A 27,046-nucleotide genomic window follows, 5' to 3' on the forward strand; every position below is an offset into this window, starting at 1 on the left:
CAAACAGGATCCCTCAGCGAGAGAGAACAAAGTAAACAAAAGACACAAAAGGAGGGCAAAACAAATGTACTGTACTCTCTCACACACACACAGCCATAACAACCACCATCACAGTGATAGATGGCTGTCTCTGTTCATTTTAGTCTTCATTCCTTTCTCTGACACATACGCATGCACGTAAAGAGACACATTCCTGGCAACTCTTTCATCACTCGGCGACTGCAGTGGAAAGAAGGCCTCAGCATAGCAAGCAGTGATATGGAGACCACAGTGAGCCTCACTTCCTGTTTATTATCACGATCTTTTCTCTGAATGAAGCCTCATACAGGATCATTTACTGTATAGACGTACACACGATGAAAGCAACGTTTCTGACAGGATCTATCTGCATTCGTCCCCGAGCGGGAGCAGCAGCAGTGTAAATAAACAAGAACAACAATGACATCAGTACAACTCACAAACAAAAGCAACACAAATACACACGGCAGCAACATCACCAAGAGGAAGAATCTGTACCTGAATCTTCATCTTCCAACAGGAATTCATGTCTGGATCCTGGAGTCACCTCACCCTTAGTCACACACACATAAGCTCATCCACCCACACACACACACGCGCGCACACACACTCACCCTCTCACACTGACAATGGCCGTTCAGGGAGGTTGCATGCCCCCTCTATAAATCCCTGAGGTGAGCTGAGACCGAGAGAGAGAGACACCGAGAGGGAGAGACAGCCGAGCCAATGCGGAAGTAACAATGTCAGCCGTCGCCGTGGCGACTGGAGCTACCTCAGCAGAGTGCAGAAACAAAGACAGACACAGGAAAAGATAGAGAGAGAGACGTCAGAGGGAGGGAGAATAAGTGGCTGCCCTACATTTCTTTAAACAGACACACACACAAGCACACACATGCATATACAAACACAGAGGCTGAGCTGCTACCGACGCTGCTGCTGCTGCTGCTGGCTTGTCCAGGCTTGCTCGCCCTCTCCCACACACACAAACACACACACAGAGTCAATCTGATACTGTAATCCCATTGGCTGAGCCACTTCCTCCAGCTGATCTTGATGAGCAACGGGGGGAGGGGCAAATGTTGTTCAATCATTCAAGAGAGGGAGGGTGGTGCCCTTTAAATAGACTCCCTCTGCTCGGTACACTGAGCTTAACCTAAAAGCACCTCCCTCTAACCCTACTTAAGCTTGTCCTACACCAACAAACACACACACACACACACACACATACAGAGCCTCCTCCTTCTCAGTCCATTACTGTTTTAAGACAAAGAGTTAGCCACCAAACCTGTTTTAAGCCACTGTCACTGTCCACCAATCCGAGAGGGCCTTACTGCCGTCTCTCCACCAATCCCCGGCTGGCAGCAAGGGATGCAAGGTGGAGCAGAAATGACAGAGGGTAATTTATTACACACATCCTCACAGCTACATTCAAGGACAAAGCTACAGTATAGCAGAATCACCCAAATAAATACTAGGACAAAGGGGATGAAACATAATAATAAAAACACCTATTAAACCTTAAATACAGCCACGACTGACAACAGAACTGGTGGTTGTGGTGGTGTTGGGGGTGCAAGCAATTGAAGCATGCAAACATCCCGTGTCTGCCACCAGCAGATCACATCCTGCATGTACAGCAAAAAGTCCCACAGGGCCCATAAAATTTGACTGTGGGTCACTCTGGAGTATAAATCCCTGCTTCATATAACATTAACTTGACCTGCCTTAACAGTCTCACCTTCCCTCAGGGGATCAATATTGATTAAAGTGTTGCTAAATCGACCTTTTCTGGACTTGTACCTTGCAGGCTCAACAACCTCAGAGCCCACTTAATGAGAATGAATGATTTTAAAGCTGCGTTATAAGTTATCTGCTGTGTACAGAGACATGTAGATAATGTATTATTTGACTTGTCTTATAGCTTTTGTTGAGCTCTATCGTTCAACTCATTTATTATTCTAAAACTGTGTTGTAACAAAGTACAAATACTTCATTACTGTACTTAGAATTTTCAGGTATATGTAACGTTTTAACACAAATGTCTGTACTTTCCATTCCTCACATTTTCAAAACAGGCTCGTTACTTTAGGTTTAATGCATTTGAGTGTAGTTCTGGTTTTCCAGCACTACACGCTTCGAACATCAAACCAATTATAGTCTAAATGGAGGAAAGAATAACATTCAAAAAATGATCTTACGGGTGTATTCATCACTGGTGCTTGAAAGTTTCCAGTTTTCTGTTTTCTGGAAACTTGAAACTTAAATGTCGTCTTTAAAGCCTTTTGGTTTCACTTCTGTTCTTTAAACATTGATGAGCCACTTCAACCAGTCTTAGGGTTCCTCCACCTGCTGAATCCCACTTTAATGATTAAACAGTTTTTTAAATAAAAATAAAAAAATGAAAATTTTGCCCATGTAATAGTTTTTAATACATTAATATAAGGCTCAGTTAGCGCTGCACAAAGCTATAAGAAAGGTCCTTTTCTCAGTCACCACGGATGACGCACTAGACTTATTGTACTATGTAAAGAAAGGCCAGGTCCTTTGGATTGCATAACAAGCTAAGCGGCACTTTACCTTATTTGAGTAACACTGCTTAAACAGCTTTGGCGTCGCAATAGTCTTAGAGCAGAGTTGCTGGTCCCACTCATGAACTTTGCCCAGTCAACGCAACAGAGATTTTAACAACTGAACAACAACAGCCACATCGCAGCCATGCATCACACTTTGAGTGGAAAATAAATTTACTCAAGAATAGATCAGTTTACCTGAACTTTAATAATTTGCTTCTACCGTCATTAATATTAATTTTAGATATTAGACATTAGAATAATTACACTTCTTAATCCTCTACAGGGATTAGCAGGTTAAGACGTTTTTGAACACTCTGAGATTTGAATATTAAACAAGAAATAAAATACAATTAGTAATAAAATATAATTTTCTATGTATTCCTTAGTTATTTGTTTACTTGTTTATGCCCTCTGTGGCATTCAAAAAACAAAAAACTAGCGTTACCAACAGCACCCTCTGGTGGACAAAGTATGCAACAACATTGATAACATAGGTAAAGGGTGTTTCTTCTATCTCTTCTTTACTGTTTAAATTTTCATTTATCTTTCATTATAAATGCCAATACATATACATATAATATAATTTATCTAATAACAGCCCACCGATAAATTAGTCAGGCTCTAGTCAATATTAAAAGACTAAATAAGCAGTACATAAATTACTATGTAGTATTGCTAGATATTCTGAAAGAGGTAAACTTTCTGAGAAGTGATTTTCAGTATATTATTAACATCTATTATTCTTCTGAAAGTAGGACTTTTACTTAAATCTGTAAGCAGTACTTACTAAGTTTAACTTCCTCTATAACTGCTGATGTTTTCTTGAGGTCTGCTGACACAGATTTCCGAGACAAAAAGACAAATACTCCGTATCCCTCAGGTTTACAATAAATAATGATTCCACATCATGTGGCACCTATTAGATCATTTTCTTGTGAAATACCACGAGGCCAAAAATTGTACAAAATAATGCAACTATAGTCAAAATAATGAGGAAAACTATGATGTGGTTTAAACGCGTATATCAAATGAGCATTCCCACTTTACCAAATCTTTTAAGTTTTCCACTGAAAGTGAGATTTGATCATGCCACATTCTCTCGAGTACATCAAAGCAGAATAAAAAGTACAAACCAGCAAAACAGGAGCAAGCACAAACCACCGCAGTCTCTAAACGAACACTACGAAATTGGATTTCCCCAAGTGAGGAGGTTTGTATAATGAACTCCTGAATCCATTCAGCGGGGCACAGTTTCTAAAGGTAAAGACGATGCATCGAATTTACAGCACATTATCACAATGTCGCCAGTCTTGTCACTCCAGCAACGGTAATCTTTGTAAGTTTCACGACAAGCTCATATTATTTAATCTTGGAGGGGAAAAAAAGCAAGACAAAGATGAAAAGATCAGAAAGCCAATACAAGAACCATCAGCTGTCAGATGATGCAAGTGCAGCTTTTTCTGGTCAGTCAGCCAGCAGCTCTACGCATTAACATAACATGATGAGGTGAAGATCTCTCAGCACAGGTGTCAATAAATATCGATCGCAAATTGCTGATAATTACACTTTAATAGCAGTTCAGGGCATTCGACCCCACTGTTGCGCTCCACAACGTCGTTTACCTCTATATCACCAAAGCCTCTTCAAATGTGATTGGTCAATAGAATTTATGGTAGAAACAACTGCATCAAAAACCCTTTCACAGAGGCTACAGGTTGGATGGAGAGGGCATACAAAAGTGAGAGACACAAGGCAAATATTCGAGAGTTGGATGAGGGGGTGAAGTTTAAGGGAAAATGTGAAGGGACGGAGAGAGACGGAAAGCGGAAAGAGAACTTTTGACAGGCTGATTTCTACAGAGGGAGAAACATGTCAGATATCCTGCTGGGTGTGAAATTGAGCTGTAATAGCCTTTTCACTTCATATTCAAATACCGTCATGCATACTGATAACTACAACTCTACAGCTTGTATGTCTGCAGCATCAATCAAATCTACCTCCAATTAAGAGAACGGGACGAGGGGAAGAGAGGGGGGAAGAAAACGAGAGGTCCGTAAGGAAAGTCTCTTTAGAACTTCAGTTTTTTGGGGTTTTTTGTTTTTTTTTTTAATATTCTGTAAAACGTTGAATAACCGCAGTGGGATCCCTTGCTACTTATCTGGTGTAACCATATGCAATTCTTTGATCTGGGGCTTTGCTTTTCATTTACATATCTCGGTATAATGCAGCAGAGGGTTGTTTCTGCGCATGGTGTATTCATGGGACAATCTCCAGATTCGAATACACAAGCCCAAACATTAAGTGGGCCGTCACCAGCGGCAGCACAGCCAGAGCACAAAGCCATCAATTCACCATCCCAAAAATAACAAGAGGCTGACAGTAGCAGTTTCATTGATTTGCAGCTCTCCCCACTACCCACTGTCCTCTTGCCCCCCTATCTTGTCATCTTTTCAATTTTGTCACCCAATGGCACACATCTATCCCGACGTGTGAACGCCGATGGAGAGCGGCTGAAAGGGACGGCTGCTGCGAGGGCACGTGACTGTCAGCGGGGCCGATGGAACAAAACTTCAAAATGACCTCCTTCTGCGAGCCACACTTTCAAAAGCTATTTCTGTCCAGGCTGTGTGGCAGAGATCGGACTGTGGAGTGTTGCCAGTATGTGCCCGATTACAGTGTTAAACAATGACAAAACAGCACGCAACACTCATGCTGGTGCCGGTGTGACACACACGCGAACGGTATTTAAAGTCAGCGGAGAAGCCCACATGGAAAGTTTACCTCAATTAAACTGCACTAATTCAAAGGCAGTTCATCAACTTAAATTTGAGAAAGACTTCAGTACGATTTCAGAAAGAAAGGCACTGATATGCTCTGAGCCTGTAAGCTTGAGGACAGTAAGCAAACAAAACAACATAAACTTTTGAAATATATTCAAAGCTACATTGAAATACAGTATATACAGAGAACACAGAGGTTTCTACAATTCTAACCAGCTGAAAGTCAATATTTGGCAATGACCACCTTTATTCTTCAACACATCCTGAACTCTGTTAGGAAGCTTTCTTGTAATTTATTTAAGTAGTCTTCAGGAACAGTCCTCCAGCCTACTTGAAGCACATTCAAAGCTCTCCTTTGGATGTTGGCTGTCCTTTTGTTGTGTTCTCTGTCAAAATGATCCTACACTGCTTCAGGCCAGGCTCTCCATTTCTCTTCCTTATGAATGGCTTCTTGACAGCCATCCTTGGCTGTTATCATTGTTATCATTTGTGATGAGGCTTCTGCAAACAGTAGATGGATCACTTGAAGAGTCAGATGCATCTCTCAGGTCCCATGTCAGGTCTTTGCTGGATTTGTTCCCCTCTGTTTCTCAAGGACCTGACTTTCACCTACTGTTCATCTGTTATACTTTTTTGTCCTTTTTCTTTTTTAGGCCTGACATGTCTTCTTTTGACTCCCCTTGTCCATTTTCTTCAAACTGTTTGAGAGCACGCTGCACACCATGCCAAGATATGCCAAGCTTTCAGCTACAAGGTCTTTGGGAGTCAATTTTTATCTTTGGCATTTTTCATTTAAAGAAATATGAACAAATGATGTGTTTTTGTGAGAGGCTGACAGTAACAAAGTGCCTAAAGATACAATTTAAAGTTGGTTGTCTCTCTAACTTGTCTGTTATGTGCAGACATAGCAGTGGTTCAACAGTTGAATGATCAGCTGAGGTCAGTGAAGAAAACAACACACACACGCACACAGAGGTATAAGGACTGGACTGAAAATGAGTGAAGAAGCTCTCACTGTTAGAAGTAAAAACAGTGAAAACCTGCTCGAGACCACTTTTCAAAACTACAATTACGTCTGGCTCCTTGGAAGAAAAACAAAGAAAGAGGTGGCTCGAGGCTTCTCAAGATTCAAACGTTGTCATCATGTTTAAAAGCAGGAACATCTCGTTAGCAGTTTTAGCCTTTTGTACATTCAGTCAAAATAATGGACATGTGTAAAGATAATGAGTAACTTATGTATGTGCTGATGTACATATAATATTTATTCCAAGCCTTGTCTGTCTTTGAAGAGTTGGAACTAACTGATCTAGGTAGCGGTGTTCCAGACACACAGGGGGCCTGAGCTGGGAAAAAAGATTTATGAATTTATAAACTCATGCACTTTCTGTGATTCAAAAGCCAATTTTGCCACCGTGTCTTGTCTTCAAGTCTTTTATTATTCATCTTTTTTATTTACATGGCACTACATGATGCACAATCCTATTAAAGCTGCACAGTTTTTAATCAATTTACCTCAGTTTCACACAAATTGTTTTTCTTCACAGCAGCGTAGGAATTGGAGGAGCTGGAAGTGACAGACACGTTTGAAGATTCTCAAAATTCAGCCAACTGGTTTTCTCCTGGGCTCTGAGCTGCTACGTTTACGACAGACACGTTAAATTTTGTTCAGCCTGTTTCTCAACTAATCTGTCCCCAGTGGAGAAATCTGAACACATTGTTCTCCTCTGTGAGCAGCATCCAGAAACGTCAGTCGTGATGCCAATCCTTTTTGTCTCCTAGCATTCCCCCTGCTGCGGACATCAGTACAGATCAGAAAAAGCTAAATATCACTAATGAGTGAGTCACTATCGTGGTGAGGAGCAGAACAGGCTGTACTTATTATTATGGCGACAGAGGAGTAGCTGCAGTACTGTTGACAATAAGCAGAGACTTCATTTAAGTGAACTGTACTATGCATGTTGATGAAAACTGAAGACAATCACAAACTACCTGATTTAAGTCCACAGTGCTGGTAAATGTGTGCTTTTGCTAAAGTGTTTTCATTTACCAAATGCTTCATGTAGGGAAAAAAACCCAACTAATTTTCTGCAAAAGACCATCTCAATTCAGGGCGGTATCGTTCTTATCCAGCTTTGGATGACAGTTTTAAATTCTTCCCATTGCAACGCTCAAAGAAACAGCTGTGCTCTTTTCTTCATCAGCGATCGGAAAGTTCCCCAGATGTGCTTTGGCTAAAGTAACCAGTTGTTCGTCATGCTTTAAATCCTTTCCTCCGATTTGTGTTTGAAAATACTTCCAGCTAACTATAAACTACACCTCCGCGCCTCTCGCACATTTTAGCTTTCAAGCCAGCGTCTCCTTTAACCCCTCTGTAGGTCGACGCCTGGCGAAGCCACTTAAAAAAAGACGGATTTTCTTTTGTTTGAAGTCGTTCTGTTCGAGATTTGCTTTGATGTTTAGCGTCATTATCCAACCACATCATCCAGCTTGTACCGGAGCTTCAGCTGCCGGATATCCGACCTGATATCCCGCTGTAAGATGTGTCGATAAAATTAGGAATTTCCCCTCAATAATGGTGGAGCTGTCTGTGCCCTGAGGCAGGAAAGCAGCCTTAAATGATGATGCTCACACTGATGCACTTCAGTATTGGTGAAGTGCATCAGTGTGCTGCGTTCTTTGTAGGCCCTGCTGAATGTTCTCGGTAGCATGAAGTTGCTTGTTAGCAACCAAGATATTTTTTTATTGAAACCATCCCAACACAACGCTGCATTTTACCTAGGTCCTACGCTAACACCGAGCTCTGGGGTTCTTTCATCTCACTGATGATTCCTTAATGCACCTCGATGTAAAATAGCTGCATTAATAAATTATATCCACATAGTTTCTTGAACTTTGGAATGACAAAATTAATGGGATATACTGATTAAAAGTCTTCTGATGTCTTTGCAAGGCACAGATCATCAAGCTAAAACACTTGGTGTAGTAACCATCGCACACTTTCATCATGATTCATTGATTGCACAGCAGGTTTGATAACTCCTGGAGAGATACTCATCTTGTGTGTTAAACAACACTCTCCATCAGCATCGTTAAAACTCCAAATGAAGGAATATTCTTTAGAAAAGCTGAGTTGAACCTTTGAGACAAGATGCATTAAAGCTGGTTTCAATTTTTTTTTTAAGCGCGCAGGTGCTCAAAAGCTTAACAAGACATTTTATCATGACTTTTGCCTTTAATTTGCCATTCATCTTCATTAGCATTAGCCAAGGCAATTACATACTTCTATGAAGATAATTAGAAAGGACTTATTGTTTCTCACCTCTCCACTGAAGACACGCAGGCCTCTTTTCTAAAGTCTGCCAGTGTCTGTGTTTATCAGTGTTTGGGAATAAAAAGACAAAAAGCACCTCTGCAGACGCAAACATCAGCTCTATCTGTATCCACATCAGAACCTGGGGCTTGTGATAACCTTCTAAATGAGACAAGTATTTCAGCAGTGCATTGCGGTCTATAAAGAGCGGAGGACAAAAGGCCGGAGTTGGCAACGGTCGTAAATCCTGCTCAAATGTGGATCAATCATTTCAAAATGCCTCTCAAGTTGCAGCAAAGTGATTCCAAGCTTGACCAAAATTGCACTCAGTTAAACTCCCACTGCGTGCATGCGCGAGTGCATGCCTGATGAAACTAGTCATTAAAAGCTATTGGAATGCAGACAGCGGCTCAGACCTACGATGGCGGAGTTCTCTGTGATTTTTAACTCTTGACCCGGCTGACCTGATATCGCTAGCAGCAGACAATTAGCGTGCTCAGGAGTCGGGGGGGGGGATGCACAGAGATGCAACTAAACAGTGTACAATGGTGGTTATTCTGTTTTAACAGACTCTGGGAGAGACATAACTATGCTAGCTGTATATATTCTTTGAAGTAAAATCAATAAGCAGGCCGACTCTGACTTACAAAGATGGCAGACTGAGAAGAAAAACTAAGGATGCTATCATATCTTTTTTCTTGAATGAGAAAGTAGAGTTTGAAGACTTTTATTAGGCCCAGCTTTTCATTTTTATTTACCCAGCCATTTCCAGGCTTTGCAGGGAGAAGGGAGGGTTTTTATTTTTTAAAGGCTCTGTGAACACAATTGATGCACTCCATCCAGCTCCTTTAAATCCATCATCTGTGCTGGACTATACATGCATCAGTGCAGCAATGACCTCAGAATACAAACATATCCCACCTCAGTGCCCACTTCACTCCCTTTTGGGCTTTCTCCACCACCATCTATGACATCATTAATCTTCACCTGCTGTTAAACAGATGGCGCCCTATTTCTGACCCTGGACAGACGGAGAAGTCTGCATTGCAAATATACGAGTACAGATTTTTTAATATATTTTTTTTAAGTAGGTTCCTTTTCAACCCAGTTGTGATTTTATTTTTCCAGCCTTCACAGATCTGATCAGAATTTCTGGGCTATAAGCAGCTTTCCCCTTCAGGACGTGAACCCTCAGCAGGTGATTCCTGCCATGCAAACACACCTGACGTTACAAAAATGCTTCTCCTACACCTGAACCTTTCATTTCTCTTTTCACCTGCGGGCGACGGGTTAACACGAAACGCGTTAGCCAGTAGACTGTGTTTAATATCGTTACACAGAAGCAACAGTGATATAATGCTAAAATGGCACAAAGCAGCACTGCTTCACTTGTGATCTTAACAGAAAGCTGCATGCATTTCTTCACACAAAAGCAAACAGCACGCAGAGGAAGTATAAATAATTCCTCTTAAGTCTTCCCATCACAGGACAGCGTCTTCAGAGATCTGTTATTTTGCCAATGAACAAAAGACTACAGCAAACAGAAACTCCTCAGACAGTTTCAAATCTCTCCAACTCTGCTCGTTTGTAGCGTTAGATTCTTTGATGTATTTTACACCAGTGAGATGCATCTCAATTTATTTTTTTACACCACATCTACCTAAGGCGTGCAACCTTGGATCTACACATCTTCTTGCTCTCCCACTTCTGTGCGCTGATGATGGACAAAGGAGAGATCTGTCCTCTGCCCACCTACAACAATCCCCATTTTAAGGTCCAACCTCATTTGGCTCCCGGACAAATACAGTCCACAGCAGTGGAAGGCGATTTGCATTTAAAGGCTGTTCATCTTACACGCCTCCTTCCTGCAGTTCACTGAAATGAACATTTGCATTTTGAATGCCTTAAAAATGTTCAAACTTGAAAGCTGGAAATCTAAACCACAAGGCAAAACTAGGAAATTAAGCTATTTTAAAAATTAGAAGCTATAACAGCCTGTAATGACAAAGAAAAAGACCAGAATTGTTCGTGGTTAGAGTCAAGCTCAGTGCTAAAGAGGAAAATGAAGTCATTAGGTCCAAAACTCCACAAAGTGTGAACGATGAGTAGAAGAAGCGAATCAAACATCTCCTAGTTTTACGTAAAAACTGCTACAGGCGTTGCATCAGGAAGCATTTTCAGGTTCAAATGGCCTGGTCTTTCAAGGGCAGGAGGATAATACACTGTTTGCTCTACTGCCCCCTGCTGACCATACCTTTACAGCACTTCTCTTGGGGTCTGATTGGTAACACCAGTCATGGTAAAAATGACACTTTCTTGGAAAGATCCGTGTTAATTGGCACAAATTATTGGGGTTCGAAAGACATTGGAGACAAACATCAGTCGGTTTAGTTTAAAGTAGACTGAAATTTCTTTGGCAGAACTGCTCAATTAAAACACGACAACAACAATCACCAACATCCATCCAAACATAGCCTCGCTAAATTATTTCTCTTTTTAAAGCTCACAGTTCTGGAAATATTTAAATTCAGTTACATATTATTACTTCAGCCATGATTAAAGGGGTTACTGAATTTGACTACAACATTTTTGGGCCTAACCATTCACTGTGGCTCAGGAGGATGAGCAGGTCATCTACTAATTGGAAGGTTGGTGGTTCAGTCCCTAACTGCTCCAGTCTGCAGTGTGAACCCCGACTAGCTCACAGGGCGTTCATCTGTGTGTGAATTTTTGATAGAAAGCACTTAGATTCTTAGATGAATGAGAAAAAGAGCTGGGAAGACTCAAGTAGAGCAAAAAAGCACTGTATAAGAACCAGTCCATTTACCATGTACAATGGCAGTTTATTGGAAACACCAATGACTTTGATCTCAGTGCCAGTACACAGACTTTTCGGCCTCTTCACTAAGCTTTACTGACAACCAGCCAGGTGCTTTTTGCATTATCTTGTCATAGAAGACAAATTATTGTAATGGCCAGCAAGTGTGCTTTGTACTAGAGTGAATATTATTATTATTCAAGTGAATCTTTCATTTTAATTTGACCTGTTGTGTGGCTACTTCAAAAGCAGCACATTATATCGCCGTGTTTGTTTGGATTCAATTAATTGAAAGTGTAGCAACCAAACATTGTTACTAATTTCCCTACAATTGTTGGCAAATTAAGTCATTTGTGGAGCAAAACTAACAGGAAAATTACACATAACCTCACCATAATAGGACCAGTATGCGCAGTGCAAAGCAAAGCCAATCAGATATTTCAACATAATTACAGAACTGGTGCCAACTTCCCTACAAGACATATGAGATGTGACAGTCCAATTTTCACACTGACTGCTGCTACAATGTAAGAAGGCCAAACTTATTATGCTCCTCTGTTGAAATCTAAAACATCCCCAACCCAACCCTGGCTGACGCCTCAGCTGTCTCGACTGAGGCTAAACACAGCCTTCACATCTGTCTACCTCATCGTCGTGTCCGACGCATCTGTCGCGGTCCTTGATTGACAGCGAAGCGCTGGCTTCGCATTCCAACTAGCCCGCTGCTCATCTACGCATTGCTCGGTTTCGGCTCCATATGGGCCAATCTCCTTACGGTATCGCTCAGGATTGTTCACTTTCTCGTGACACATCTGTAAGGATGTCACGACGGGCCCGCCGCAAGCTGTTGTGACTTGTTTCAGATCATTTTTATGACAGTACGAGACAGCACAAGGATGACAAAAACGGCTGAGAGGAGTATCATTGCACGAAAGAAAGCGCAGCCGTATTTTAAAAACAACAGTGTTGTGTTTACATAGCACAGATCTGAGCGGCTCAACCTCCCCCCGCCCCCCCCCCCTCCTTTCACCCCCCGGGGGGCTGCTTGAACTGTTAAAGTAACAATGTCACACTCCAAAAATGTTGCACTCCGTGACCGCTGCTGCTCACATTAAGTAGGAGAGTGTAGAGCCGAGGCTTACACGAGCCACTGAATGAGCAGCCTCCCCAGGACAGAGGTTGTCTCAGAGAATGAAAACTGCACAGCAAATCAAACCATAACTATTAGGCCAGAAATGATCCACTTCACCTCGGGTTAGGAGGAGAGAGACACAGAGAAAGATGGAGCGAGGCTTGCAGAGGAGCAGACTGCCTTTTACAGGCTGTCTTTTGAAGTGATAAGCATGAAGTCAAAATCCCATCGCTCCCAGCCGGCCCACACTCCAACCTTCGCTTTTTCTGCATTTCCATCTCCCACGGCTGGCATCTGAAACACATTTCGCCGTTCCCCATCCTCTTCTATGTTTTTTTTCTTTCTGCATTTTTCCAGCAGCTCTCCGTTTACTCAAACCTCCTTTCAATCACTTCTCCCGTCCCACTCCGCCCTATCAATATTTGTCTGGTCAGCTCTCTGCCTGTGCAAAGACAAGTGCAAGCAAATATTTTGTGGGAAAAAGCAGCATTTCCACCTGAAATGATTACACGCTTTCTTCCTGATGACATGCTTTGGCTTTTAAAGCATCTCTCCTTGGCTTGTTCCATCATAAGCTTGCCCTTAATTGCAGACCTGACCTCAGGAGTGTTACACAGTGACATCACAAAATGACTTTTAGTGTGGTTTGCAGTCAATCAGTGAGCAATAATCCTTACTTTATGCTTAAATGCACTTGTTTTCCAGATTTCAGGTATGTAAAACTTTATAATGGATTTATGTGAAACTCCAGGGAGAAGCAGTGATAAAATTTTTATAAAAACACCATTTATATTCTTTGCATTCAGCATTCCTGCTGTTTGTTCACCAGTTATTTACCTCTCCCGGGTGATTGGCAGCTGGCTTTACCTTTTTTTTGGAACTCAGTGTATTTTGAGTGGTCAACAGGAGCAATCCAGCAGATCCCCATCCATCAGCTAATAACACACCATTGTCCTTGCTGTCCTGAGATCTCTTTGTACATGACGGCGCATGGGCTTCAAATTTCACTTTTGTAGTTGGGCTTTGTGCAAGTCACATAGCACAGATGACCAAAGATAATATTTTCAGGACGAGCTCAACAGGTTTTTTGCCAATCCAAGAGGAAAAAACATTTAGCCGTGCCCAGATCAGCTCACTTCCTGGATTCACCGTGCACAGCCTGAAATGCAGCAGAATCTGTTCGATGGTTTCTGACAAATCCAACAACAACAAAAAAACCCCCGTTAAAAACAAGCAAACAAAAATGAAAAGTCGCACACTCAAGACTTTTGCCGTCTCGTAATTTAGTCATATTGCAAGACATTGCTGCATAACAAAACTGCAGATTTTCTCTTTACTTCTGGGTGTCTGTGGTTGCGTGAGAAGCATATAAATGACTGAATAATATAAATAAACAACAAGCTGTGGCTTCAGTGGGTACTGCCTGTTAGTTTGGGCTCTGCACAGACACCTCACCTTACAAATATCACTGATGTCCTGTAGATGCGGCAGAGCCTTTTATTCTTTGGCTGTACACATCCCATATGAGTTTCCCCCATTACATTACTTACCATTGCCCCTCCTCATCAAAGCTGACTGTCAGTTTGCTTGTTGAACATCACTCACTCACATAAGGATCCCTGTACTGCTGCTGCCAGGGACTAGCAGTCAACAAAGAAGTAAGCAGTGATTGCCTAAAGTACACAAGTCTTTACAAAAACTTTCCCGCACATTACTGTTCCAGTGCATGTGCAGCAGCAGAGCTTTTATGTGTCATTTAAGAGCGCCAACTATAAATTGGATAAAAGCAGCTTAGAGAAAGTTCAACGCGATGCAAGATAAAAAGACAAAACCAAAGAGTTTCAGGTAGCAGCTCGCCAATGTCCTTGCCAGGTTGTTTCTATGGTGATGACATATTCTCTTCCCCCATGTTTGTCTTGTCTCTGTACCCTGAGATTTTCGTGTTTCACATACAGCACCATTGTAATCTATTAGCGAGCCTGAGGGAGGCCACGGCCCTGAAAGAGATAGGATGGAAGGAGAGGAAAGAAATGCGTTCGTTCATGCAAGGATTGAAAAGACGCCACCTGATTGCTGTCAGCCCTGGCAGCGTGACCCCAGGCGAGGGAGCAGCCACCTGTCCTGTGCGGAAGGTGCCGTGAGTTGAAATAAACGCATCAATCACAGTGACAGAGGACTGACAGCAACTATCCACAGCTCCTGCTCTTACAAATAGGCTTCACCTCGATTTCACGGGGAAGACATTCTTTCTGGTTTTGGCTGCTCTTCAGATCGGCAACAGGGGACACTAGTATAGAGGGTGGATGTATCGGGTGCGCTGCCTGAATACTCATTGAAGTAAGTGGGAAAGCACGGCGCTCTCCTAGCACACACGGCTTTTGACAGCTCCGACAGAAGCAGAGCTGAGGCATGTCTGTGGCAAACGGCAAACTATTTCTCCACGTTCTGCCCGTGCTGCTTCACTCCTGCTGATACTACTCTTATTCAGTCTTTGCTCCGTTTCTACGGCAACGACAGGCTCTCGCTTCCTTCACGCTGTTTACAACAGACCAAAATTGTGCTCTTTTTCACCTTATCTCTTTATACTCTCACCTGGCCCCTCTCACCGTGATTGCGCGGCGCACTCTACCTTTACTAATTTCTCCTCTCGGTAGATGGAGGTGAATGTTAATGTGAGGCCGCAGTCCTCTGCACTCTGCAGTACTCACTGAAAACCTCATCTGGACACCGGGTGCTAGTGCATTCATGCAGCAGCACCATCCAAAGGCTAAGGAGAGAGAAGAGGAGCACTGTGCACACAATTTCATGGGATCAAGAGTAGCGTACGACCCGTGCTACATGTCATTACGTCTCGCACTGCCCGTTATCTTCATCGGTTACTCTCTTGTCTTGAAGTAGTCTAGCGGCGCACAAGCATATTCGCTTCACAGGGTCAAAGAATAACATTCGTCTCAAACTATACATAATTTACATAAAATCGTCTACAAGTAAAACACTTGTAGACAGAGTTCCTCTCTCGAAACAAGCCGTGTGACATGTTGAGATATTTTGTGCTTGGCTGCTGAAAATGAAAGAAAATGTGCTGTTGAGACTTCTAAGCAACAAACATCTGGTTTCCACTCCACCTAAGGGAAGTGTTTGCGGATGTTTTCTCCCTCGCTTTTTTGTAGCATAATAGCACAGCCCCCTGCAGTAAAACATAATAGGGAAACTCAGCAGATGATTTAAATGCCCATGGTGAAAAAGCCTGACAAACTTCCACTCATCTGTTCATCATGAGACTCAAAGATATGGTTTTCTTTGGAAATTATATGGCAACGTAACATAAATGACTTCACAGATTTATAAAATGTAACAAACAGGTGGGCAATAATACATCCTGAGGATGATCATTTGGAGTGAAAAGAGAATTTCTATAATTGATTCAAGTTTTAACTTATGTATAACAGTTTTAGAATCATTTCAACCCTCATTGTGAAGCTTGCTTTAGTTTTACAAGAAAATGAGTTCTGCATCAAGCTTAAGGGTGCATTATTTTCTTAATTCTTATTTAAGTAGGTACGACTCCCATAACATAAATAAAATGTAAAAAATACCGACTACCCCTCAGCCCTCGAATAGACACACCTATGGTACGGTATGGTAATTTTAAAATCCTAGATGGCGTCCTTTGTCAGTTTTCGACTTCACAGGATTTTCAAAAAACTTGAACTTCACTGAGATTCTATTGAGTTGTTTTTCTATCCTACTCGTGTTATGTGAAACTAGAATGAGAGCACCTTAGTTGCCCAGCCCTAAACTCAATATGTTAAAATGCGCTATATGTTTGTGCTGTTGTGGGTTTTAAAAATATTTCATCAGCCTAAAAAGAGACTGTACCAGCTTCCTCTAAAACGACTTTCTTACCTCACAGCTGGTCCAACATACGGTAAAGCTTAAAGCTACTTGATGTTCAGTATGGCTAAGCTTTCAGTCCAAACTACTATAGATACAAATGATTGCTGTCACATGTTGTGCTAGATAATATTCTAGAGAAACCAGGCTTGCAAGGCTCCTTGCTGCCGTTAGCGTCCTGGATAGTGAGTCCGACTTCACCCACCCACCACAACACCCCTGAACATCAATAAATTTACACATTACACAACTGTACTGTGCCCACTTGCAGGAGCCTGTGCAGGATTTAGTGGCAACTTGCGTGAGGCTGCTGCTACCACCAGCTGAAGTCATCCAGCAGCACCCCTCCCATTCTTATGTTGTTGAAGAATATGCAGTTTTCTGTCACGCCACTATAAAAAACCTCGCATTTTAAAAACCTGGTGGAGCGGGCCAGCTTCTATGATGGGGACAGAATCCTTATGGAGATATAAAGGGTTCATTCAAAGCCAATAAGAACACAATGATTTTAGTTATAGGTGATTGTTTCACTAATACACAGTGAGTCGTTAAAAGGGGGAGAAATCTGCTTCCAATGTAACTTAAAAAAAATTAAATAAACTACAAACTTCTTTCATATAAACGCGCTGAGCAAAAGCACAGAACCTGAATAGACTTGTTACTCTCCGAGCTCCGTCGGGCATGTCAGAAAAAGGAAACAAACCTGTGATTTTGCTTCAGTAATCGGTACAGACTTAATATAGTCTTTGTTTTCTTCCTCCGCGCCTTTTCAATTCACTTTTAATGAAAACAGCTGTGAACCACCACCCTGCATGTTGCAGTACAAAAGTAGCTGTTGTTCTATTAAGTTACAGCCTGCACAGATTTCAGATGCACTGTTTGCCGACATGCTGCAATGTGCTTATTTTCTGAAATGACTCCCAGTCAACTGTGGATGATATCTTTAAATTAAAAGGTGTCTAAATCCGGCTCTCGAACTGACTCCAAACATACCAATTAGAGTCTCCAGTCTTTGGATGGCTCTCGTGTCTAAAGTATAAACAACCATATTTAAGCGGTCTTATTTTGTTCCATCCTCAAACTTGTCATCAAAGTGACCATTGAATGTGCCATTTAAGGCTCTCAGTAAAGTGGAGACAAACAAAGTCCTGTCAGTCTGCAGGCACAGTGTACCAGTATTAAACATGTTAAAGGGCGTAACTCTGGTTTCTGCAACTTTGGAGACACTTTAATGGTTATGAGCATCAGTCCTATTAATAAAATGACATTATATTAAATTTAAGTGTAACAAAATGGAGACAAAATAAATCACTCAGGGGAAACGACTGTCTGCTTCAGCTCAGCTATGAGGGATTATTACATATACACTAGATTCAGATGGCGATGCCCAATGAGAGGACAAGTTACTCCATTCATACTAAAGTGCACGTAAATGTCTGTATCATATTTAATGTCAATCCACCCAATGGTCAGCAATTTCACTCAAAAACAAAGGCAATGACCTCATGGTTGGGGTAAAAAAACAGTTCTTTCTCCAATAACAGATGCTTTTCATGACATACACAGACAAAAAAAACAAATACACTGGCAGGTGGCTGACGGAGGTGGTGAACCTGTGGGTCAGGCTCCCCTGGAGTGCTGCTACCGCAAGCGTGGAGCGGTGTGGATGAGAAAAATAAAGAGCTTTCGATGGGGAAAAATAGATCAGTGATGCCCTTTAGCTGAGCTTTAATTCAAATAAAAATTAAATAAAATTATATTGCACTGGAAGTGAACTGCATTATGTGTACACTATGGCTAAATATAGTTCATAACTGTGGCTCCCTAGACAACAACAGGAAAGAGTTCACAGTGTGGTCATGGATAAAACCTTGAGATGATTGAAAAAGAGATGGAAGGAGACAGGACGCAGAGGGGAAGTGTTGAGAAGTGGCATTTAGGGACTCGGGTACTGAAAGAAAATGAAGCCTTGGTAGTACGAGTCTATTGTGCATTCGTGCCTACGGGAGTTCATGAAATAAACCTCCCCTCTGACGGACCAACCACTGGGAATCCGATTACCATCTTACCAAGAAAAGAAAGTATTTCTGCCCACTATATCTTTCTTTCTGCTCACAAGAGACTTATTATACACCTGTGTGTCCACCACATTGTGACAGAACTGAGAGTCCTGTGAGACTTTCATTACACACCTGGGGTACGACGCCCCACATGAATAGCATACATCAGGAAGCGATTGCGTGCCAGACGTCACGCTGCAGCGATAGAAACATCTGCAGTGTCTCCCAAAGAAGATGAATTTGTTTACTGTGGGAGAGCTCAGAGAGCTTCCACCATTGATCTGGCTGGCGGTGTTGGCTGAGTGTTTGGGGGCTGTTCGAGTCAGGAGAGTCAAGTCAGCATGTCATAGACAATTAACGGCGTCCTCAGACAACCCCACGGAGAGGCTTTCCAGGGAACACAGGAGCAACAGAAGGGCCCGGATGGGAAACAGAGCACAGGCCGAGGAGGCAGCAGCATCTCAAAGGGGGAAGGGGGACCAGCGGATTGAGCCCTTCATGTGGTGATTTCATGACTCCCTCCTGGAAATAATTTTATCTGTGTTTTGTTTTTTTATTCATCTTTGTCTGTCTCTGCTTATCTGCTGGCTCTTCAGTTGTGCTGCTCTGCACTGCAAACCACAGTCATTTCTTCAACAGAGATATTGAAAAATCTGAGGGGGGGGGGGGGGGGGGGGGAGAAGCACCTTTGTATCAAGGTGCAAAAATTCAATTGGTTCCCTAAAATTTATTCCAGCAAAGTGTCTAATTTGCAGCTGAGAGTTTTTTCCCCTCCCCTTCGGACTAGGTGGATTTTCTGTCCCTGCGGTGAGTGACGGGCTGAACAAATTTCCACAGGTGACTAGGTTAATAGCTATACATCTGTCCACTTAGGATAGAGAACATCCCACAGAATATGCAAATTACGATATCATGAAATTATGTTGTTCCTAAGAGGACTCCCAGTGTAAGTGCAGCTTAATGTATACATACATTTACTGACTGATTGCCCCTTTTTTGTAGCAAAGTGTTAATTTCGAGCTTTGAAACCGTGCCTATATGGGGTGTGTGAGAGACTACGGGTGGTGGAAGGCAATGAGGCATGGGATAATTAGAAGAGATTGTGTCCCCTTAACCACTTTTTCCTCTAATAGCTGCCCTTCTGAAACGCTCACCCTAACACCGGAGACAAAGAAAAATCTCTTCTGTTTTAGTGGTGCATATTATGCCATGTCTACTAGCACACACAGCAGCTCGGGGGACTGTAATTATTTCCTGCCATTTCTCTTGAAGTCTATTTTCTTCTGCTACGGGTCGGCTGTAATCACATATATAAAACTTAATATAGCACAGACTGTTGAGGCTACCAAAAGAGAGCAAAATCACCCATGGAGCCATCATAGGGGCTAATGAAATTAAATCTTTAACAAGGTGAAGCAAAGTCCTTTCTCACAGCAGTCAAGGCCCTCAAAGGCGCTGCCGTCATATCGACTCTTCCACATTTAATTACGTTTTTTAACACTTCGGCCTCAAGTGGCTCCGTGCAGCCGGGGGCCTTTGGGAGACCCCTGCAAGACCTGCACAGACTGGAGAGAACAACAACACCAGCTGCCGCCGCGTGTACCTGCATCCGGAGCGCACGTCCTCAAAAGCGCTTCTAGTAAGACCGAATCAAATATAGAGAGAAGAGCTTTACAGAAAACTGCAAATACAGCGTGGATAGGAAATCCTCCAAGTTTGTCCTGAAAAGTCTTTATTTTTTAATATAAAAGTGCTAAATGACAAAGTTAATTACAGCCTTATGGGTGTAACACTTCCTAGTCTTACTCACACCTTTCAGTTTCCATCAGTCACATTTTGTATGAGGCTAAAGGTAGGATGCAGAGTTTCTTGAATTCCTCCAGCGTTATATGTAAAGTAGGTTAGTTTGCTGACACATAACATTCATACGTTTATGAAAACTGCTGCCAGAATAGAGAGAATGCCATTTGCCTGTGTGTTATCTTCTCTCCCCAGATCCTGCTTTATGCACAGGCAAGGGCACCAGTTTGGCCTCAGAACATCTACACCAGGATGATGTGCGCAAGTAAGATAGGCAAGCAGAGAAATGATGTGCACACGTTTGTATTTGTGTTACATATGCAGAGTGTAGGTGCACATGGTTGGTTAGAGATACATCAAAGATAAAACACAATTACGGTAAATTACATTAATTTTAAAAATGTGCCTTAGCCCTTGAAATGCTCATTTAAGCAGTCACACTCTCCTACTTGACCAAAGCTGTGTCCAACTAGATGTGACCGCATCGGCTTTACTCCTAACAGTCGAGTCACACAACATGTAAACATTTCCTTTTCCTGATAATGCAGCATTTCACGCCGAGTTTTCCCAGCCCAAAGGCTTTACGGGCAAATATCATGGTATTTCCATTTGTAAGCCCCGGGGCACGGCAATCTGGAGGGGACTGATTTGGACAGTCGGATCTACCAAATGTTTGGAATATGTTTCTCTGCCTCTGGGTTGAAAAACACATTTTCACTTTTTAAAAAAATGCATTTGTAGAATTTCATTGAACAGTATTTTTTTTCCTTTGGAAATGTCTAACAGATATAGTAGTGCTGGGCATAAACAAGTCTGTCTGCCATGTCAGCTGAAATGCTTCAACCACTAACAAAGTTACGTGAAGCAGTAAGTACATCCCGTCCTGTTCAGGAATAAACAAAATTAAATTGTTCTGTGGAAAAGGAAACTGGAGCAAAACACAAGACGAAATTTGATAATTTATGACTTTTGGAGAAATTACTTCTTGTACGCATTTTCCTCATTGGTTTGCTGAAATTTCTGACCGCTCTTCAATGCGACAGTCTTTCAGTTACAAGATGTTTGAGGATATTATTAGTTTCAAGTCTCCTCGCAACTTTTTAGAATTGGATTTAAACAGTAGACTCTACCGGAGGTAGATGTGACTGATACATAAACACACAGAAGACTGTAGTTAGATTTAAAAAAATAAAAATAAATGACTGCAGGGCTGAATGGTTCATGGTTGGCAGAGTGTGTGAGTGGACATGTGGGCTGCTGGCTGTGAAGAGCAGTGGGGGCACTGTAGCTGAACTAAGCAGAGAGCCCAGAGTGTGGTGAAATAATCCAAGCAAATAAAGAGTGAAATCAGCCAAATCGGCTGCTGTGCTCCGGATTTGACTGACGAGGTGGTGCAGGGCAGCCAACTGAGGTGGAGCAGAGTGGATGACGGGTGAGAGAGATGCTGCAGGTGTGGTGAAGAGGACAAGGTGATAAACTTTTTAGCCAACTGTGAGGTCAGTTTTGAAATCCGCGCAGTGATCGGCTCCCTTTTTTTACCTTCTTTATTTTAGGGCTACTAATACCACCAGTCATCCAACTTTTCCATAATGATGTTCTTTGACAATAATTAAGTTATAAGTGGATTCTAATAAACATTTTAATGAAATAAATCATTTGCAATGTTAAGAAATCCCCTAAAATGTAATCGTAAATACTCATTTTGTCAAATCTTACTTGTAATTGGAAACATTTGGTGAAAATGAATTCATTACGCCCAAATATTTGTGTCCATTTGAATAGTTTTGTGCTTATGCAGAGCTTATTTAGAAAAGTATACAATCTGTGCATCCCTCAACCCCCCCCCCCCCCGCGTATACTGTAGGTCACCGCAAATGGAGGAAGCACCACAAACCAAAACTAGGGTTATAATGAAAAGCAGACAGTGTCTGTATTGGACACTTTGTTTCACTTCAGCTCTTTGTAGGTTTGCTTTTCGCGGTGGCTGACTGATGGACTAACAATAGTGCAAGAAGAGTAGCCACAGACTCGTATACGGGTTCTGCACAAGACCAGCATACATGCATTAAAAAGCCATTATGTGTTCATCAGCAGATGGACAGATGTCTGTCTATTTGCTCTGCTCTTTTTGAAAATGTAAGCATTACATTTGACCCGCATCTATCTGACTGTTGATATAAGCATCTTGACACTAACATTTTCGCTCTAGAGGCAAGCCCCAAACAAACTGGCAGATGGCAGAAATCTACACCACTTGTAGATAATTTTCCTTAGAGTGAAATGATTTAAATCCCCTGCCAGACTGAAACACACCCTCAACCTTTTTTTCCCTTGAAGCCTTTAAAGAAGCCTTTAGATCGTGCCACGATAGCAGCCCCCCCCCCCCACACACACACACACACTTCATTAGCAAAGAGATATACAGAAACTCAGTTTTAGATATTTAAATAAGACAAGTTGCTCCTATCATCCTCTGTGGCATCAAATCTGCACATGAAAGTGTGATAAATGTAGGGATGTGCTTCATTTTTGTCATGCTAGTGATCTTTTTTCTTTATTTAAAATACTGTGGAACACATCCAAAATAATGTATGAACCAGCGGACAAACGGCATTAAACCTGAGGAACAAAACCAATTTCTGCTACAGCAACAACAACAACAACTGCTTCATTATGACAGCAAAGACAGACACATTAAATGGTCCCAGTCTATCCCGGAGGCTTTGTTCAAATTCAAATTCAAATTTTATTTGTCACACACACACAACCATACACAGTATGACATGGGGGTGAAATGCTTGTAGCTGTACAATGCCCGACCATTAAATGACAGAAGAAAAGTTTTACAATATTTACAATTTACTACAAAAATTTACAAATAAACTTAGGAATTTACAGTAAAGAATGTGCAAATAGCAGAAGAGATTATAAAGATAAGGATTATAAATTATAGGAATTATAGGATTATAGGAAATGTGTGGTGGTGCGTGTGGTGACGTGTGTGAGAATCCAGTCTTATAGCGACGTGTTTGGGAGAGTCCAGTCCTACACCTGGTTCAGGGCCCGAATAGCCTGGGGGAAGAAGCTCCTCCTCATTCTCTCTGTTTTGGCCTTAAGGGAGCGGAAGCGCTTCCCAGACCTCAACAGTGAGAAGAGTCCATTGTTGGGATGGGAGAGGTCCATCATAATCTTCCTAGCTTTGGACTTGCACCGCTTGGTGTAGATGGACAGCAGGTCAGGGAGCTCTGATTGAATGATGCGTTCTGCCGAGCGCACCACCCTTTGCAGATCTCGTCTGTCCTGCTTGGTGCTGTTCCCAAACCAGTTGCAGATGTTTGACGTCTGAGTGTTAAGTTTTTGCCGCGGTGGTCAGTGTTTGATCTTGGTCTACAAAGCCCGACAAGGCTCCATCAGTGCCCAGGAGCGCCACGGCGGCAGCTGTTATCAAACCGCCAAACATCAGAGGAGAAACAGTCCCCTCTGTCCTTGACTCCGGCACACACTTATTGAAGGAAAAAGCCTCCAGCGCTCTCTGTGCTTTCATAAAAAATAAATGCGGCATCAAAAAGGGCAGGTATCGGGTATCACAGTGTTCGGTGTATGCACAGTCACAGAAGCCACTGAATATAATACTAGTGTTATTGAGATCCCATATGTCTGCATTATTATCAAGTATGACAATTAGAGACACAGCTGCACCTCCTGAGGCTTTCCTTCTCTGTTCATGCGGCATGATGTTGTGATTTTCTATACAATATAAACAGGCAGCAAGTCACCCTGCAGATGGAGCCACGATAATTAGCAAGCAAACACAGATAGCTAAGTATACATTCCCCACATCACAAATAGCCGAGTCGGTTTGCTTTTCTCCATCCTTACCTGGCAACATATTCCAGAGCTTTACTTTATTGTCATCTCATGAATAATCCATTTGCTGCGGAGCTTATCAAAACCCCCAGACTCAAACAAATCTGACCGTTTTTTTTGCAAAGGCTGAGAACTTTCTTTCACCCACCCCTCCAAGTAATAAAACTTCCGTAAGTCGTTTGATGCTCTTATTAAAATATTTTTAAACCTCAAATTATCTTCCCAAACATGAATTCTCAAGTGAAGGACTCGAGCGCGTAGACAAAGCGCCCGCGAGCACACCGCCAAAGAGAATTTCGAAGAAGACGAGCTTGAGCGGAGCTGGAGGAACGAGGCCGAAGAGGGGCCAGCAACAGTTACTAGATGTGTTGCTCTCCGAAGGAGCAGCTGACTAACTCTGAATCCTAAGCAGAGGAAAGTTGTGCGTTTTCTTTTTCCTCGAGGCACTAAAAGACCAGTTGTGTTGTCTGAGAGGGCCAGATGGGTCTGCGCTCTGTGACTAAAGTCTGGGCACACGCACACACCTCCAGGACCCTCAAGCTCATCAGCATTCACAGTAAACGCTTGCTGTTTCCCCCCTTTTCTCTTGTCCTACACTCATTTTCTCCTTTTTCCTCTCTGCTGATGGCTCCATGGGGAGGACTGGAATCGTTACTGTTTATCCAGTTATTCCTCAAGGAGGTAAAAAAAGGAAAAAAAAAGAAAAGAAAGAAAGACAAGGAAGCTCAGCCAGCAGGACACAGACACTCAGAGACTGATAGAGAGAAACAGAGTGAGAGGCTAAGCAGACAAAGCTTGGACCTTTACACTGTTAGCAAACATTGCGGTAGGGAAACCAAACACCGCCACCCAGACAGCATAAAGCTTAAGGTTTCACTTTTATTCCCAACAGACTGAAGCAACCTTCCTACAACTGCTCTCAGATTTAAACCCTTCAATCCTGTTTCACATGGATCCTGCAAAAAAGGTTTCCAAGCTCCAAAACACGTTTCCTGCCTAAACAACAGGATGATGTCAAATAGTCTCAGTTAATTTCAGTTCACTTTCACTTCTGCAATGACTCTTAAGTTTCATAACCAATACAGACCGGGCGCATCACTGGATCAGTCAGTAATATGTGTGTGCATGCAGGGAAAAAAATACAGGAAACCTGTTGGGAACACCTGCGCTGCTGCAGTTGGTGAAGCTCTAAAAGAGGGTGAGGAGAAAGAGAGGGTCACCCACATATCGTCGTAGCGCCTCGCTTTGTTCTCGTGCTGAGAGCACTTCAGTGTGCTGTTTGATAAATGCTGAAGTACGCGGAGAAAAAGTAGCAGAAGAAAGATAAAGTCCGTGCAAGACTGAATGTGGCCACAGCTGTACTGCTGGTTTTCTTTTTTATTACTGATAAACACGATGAAAAGCCTAATTTAAAAAGAACCCCGATGCTTCAAAAAGCACAAAGACTAATATTTAGTCAGAACCTTAAAATCAGGCAGACACTAATCGTCGTCTCTGAAGCTCATATTTTCACAAATCTTTGCGTTTTCAGATTAGAAATCTGTGGTTAAAATCTCCTTGACTATTAAAAATTCAGATTAAAAGCAGCAAAATATAAAAAGATAAAAGTGTTCAGAGTTGGTGATTCGACTCAATTATTTTGCAAAAAAACCAAACGGCGAACAATTCGCAAACACAAAGAATAAAGAATAAATCCTGCATGTGCTGCAGCACCTTAAACTGCAAAACCGGATGGCCTAAAGGTGGTTTCAGGCACAAATGGAAAAAAGCAGCCCGCGCTTTGACATCAGATGACAAATCTCAGTTCAACCCACAGGCAGCAGAAATAATTTGTTTGTGAGGGAAATGTAATGAAGAATTTACGTTTCTGTGCTTAGATTGCCGCCCCGCCATTAAAAAAAAAATTAACTTTCTGATTGTTTCTCTGACAGGACACCTGGGATAACGTTCTCTACTTCCCACCTTCGCACATTTTATCTTCCGCTCTCGTCACACAGAATTAAAACCGTTTTGCTTTTGTCTGGGCTCAAGCTGACATTTCTACCAATCTTCCTCCGAGGCATTTCACTAAGTTGTTTTACAACATTTCCACCCTGTCGAGCCCAGTTTGAAGCAATGACGCAGTAAAAATGGGGGAAAAAAGGAAAAGAGGTTAGAATAATTACGTTTTAAGCCATCTGGAGAATTTTCTTCCTGTGGGTGTTTGAGTGACAGTAAATACAGTATAACTTAAAGTGGCATTAAACAGAAACACTCGACTCAGGCTTTGGGAACGACTACAAAACAAAAGCTGCAACAATATAACCGAGGCTTTGTTTGCTCTGGGAAAATGTGAGGGAACAATTTTTTCCCCCACAGTGTAAAAAAATAAAAAGCAGACTTTTTGAAGAGATGTGTGGCTCTCAGAGGCTGAGGAGTAATGAACCTACGAAACAGCACTGCACATTAAGACGTTTATGACGACAGTGCCGATGCTGAGGTTTGGTGATATTTAACAAAGTTTTGAGAAAATGGTTTGAGTCATAAAAATTTAAGGGCTAGGCTTGGGTTTGTAACAAGGGGGGGAGATGTGACTGTCAACGGGAAACTGAAAACAAACAGCACCGTTACTTCCTCTATCACTCCAGACTGACTCATAACTCCTAACAGCCACTTTAGAGTTTTGTCTCCTGATCATAAAAAAGGAAAGTTTGGCTTTCTGGTGAAACAAGTCATTCCCCCCCCCACCCACTTACAGGCCTTGTTAGGGACTTGTCCAGATTTTGGGCAGCAAATATCAAAGGTGTGTTGAATT

General features: G+C 42.2%; 1 protein-coding gene across 2 annotated transcripts in view; it reads right to left on the reverse strand.

Annotated features, from left to right (window-relative positions):
• Positions 1-27,046, reverse strand: part of marchf8 (membrane-associated ring finger (C3HC4) 8) — a 94,447-nt gene that overhangs the window by 39,836 nt on the left and 27,565 nt on the right. The gene's annotated exons all lie outside the window — the stretch shown is intronic.

Source organism: Copadichromis virginalis, linkage group LG13 (assembly GCF_057382275.1).
Source record: "Copadichromis virginalis isolate Kocher_CV1m ecotype Utaka linkage group LG13, C_Virginalis_male_GT1.1, whole genome shotgun sequence".
Classification (NCBI taxonomy): Eukaryota; Metazoa; Chordata; class Actinopteri; order Cichliformes; family Cichlidae; genus Copadichromis; species Copadichromis virginalis.